Consider the following 1656-nt stretch of genomic DNA (forward strand, 5'->3'; position numbering starts at 1 on the left):
ATAGCTACCACAAAACACTGGCAAAAGTAAATACCATGACTGTCTAATAGTAAGGAGATATTTCAATTATTTATTTAGAAACTACTGTTTTCTGAGTCAGTGATGATGCAGTTAACAGTCCTCATATCCTCGTTGGACGCGCGCCTTTAGAGAGAAATGCATCTCTACGGACTAGCTACATAATAAAAACAGTTTTTGTTTTCTATTTGTTTTTTTCGTTGAGTAGTAATTTAAGTCTTTCTACATATTTATTTATCATGTCCGACAAAAAATAACGGTTAAATATTTTCCACTGAAAAAAATGTAACTGATCGAGCTTGAGCCTTCATGTCCTAAAAATGTGTTTTGCACTCTCGTGTAAACGATTGGATATGCACCTAATAGCGCATATTTATATCTATTATTATTTATATATTTTAGTTTACATCAATGGATTTTATTTTAGCCAATTCGTGATTTGAGAAGGCAAATTGAAACACAGAGTATATAGGTCAACTCACTGTCTGCCGCTTGGTCTTTATGAAACAAAAAGCTTACGTTTAACGAACAAAAATGCTCCAATTTTTTTTTTTTCTAAATTAACTTAATAAAAAGGAAACGAAATTATAAATACTTTGCCGTTACATACAGAATTAATTACCGATTATGGCGACAGATATTGAAACAACAGACATAACAAATACTGTCCAAATACCTGTAGCCCTCTTTGTGCAGGGTTTGGCCACAGAATGTTGTTCCTTGCGCCACCTGGTGGATATTATATGAAGCGCAACAACGTTTTAAAAAAATCAGAAAAAGCCCCTGCAGGCCGCCGCGTGGCCTCGCGTGCCGAATTGCAGGCTGCCGCGTGAAAATAGACGCATTTTTAATGGCCAGATCTGTAGGACGTAGGTGAACAAGGTAACGACATGGAAGTAAAGAGAAGAGAGCAAAACAAACTGGTCATGGATTAGAAGTACAAAACAAGAAATTGTAAAGAAAAATGTCAGAGGATTTTGACATTAGCCAAGAGGAGACAGGTTTTCCTTTGTCATAAACAAAACTTGGTTCTCACGAGACCAGCATATTCTCACCGAAGTATATGTTATGTCTACGTCGTATGTCATCCGCTGAAACACTTTCTCATGAACACACATTATGACAGTTATGCGGAAGCTAGAGATTATAAAAATTGTAAATGTGTATATTTTGTCTTACACAAACGCATCGCTTTGCTTTAGAAGGCTTTTATAAACCCCCCGGAGCTGTGTGGAGTACTTTTTATGATGGATGGATGTGTTTTTTTGGGCTTCAAAATCTTCACACCCATTCCCTGCCATTATAAAGGCTGGAAGAGCCATGACATTATTTAATATAACTCCGATCTGAAAGAAAAAAAGTCATATACACCTAGGATGGTTTGAGGGTAGTCTCGCGTAGCCAGACCTTCAGACTGACGGCTGAAGGTCTGGAATTCATGGCAGCTTTGATTGGCCAAGGCCCGCCCATAAGGCCGTTTGACCGACATGTCAAACAACCAATCACAGTTCGTTTCGTTCAGCGTCACGTTTTTGGTACGTGGAAATGCCTCCACAACAACAGACCGGCATGCAACAGTCAGTCACTGAAATAACCAGCATTGAAAGTTAAATAAGAAGAGGGAGAACAAGCACTAAG

The sequence above is a fragment of the Garra rufa genome, chromosome 10 (assembly GCF_049309525.1).
Source record: "Garra rufa chromosome 10, GarRuf1.0, whole genome shotgun sequence".
NCBI lineage: Eukaryota > Metazoa > Chordata > Actinopteri > Cypriniformes > Cyprinidae > Garra > Garra rufa.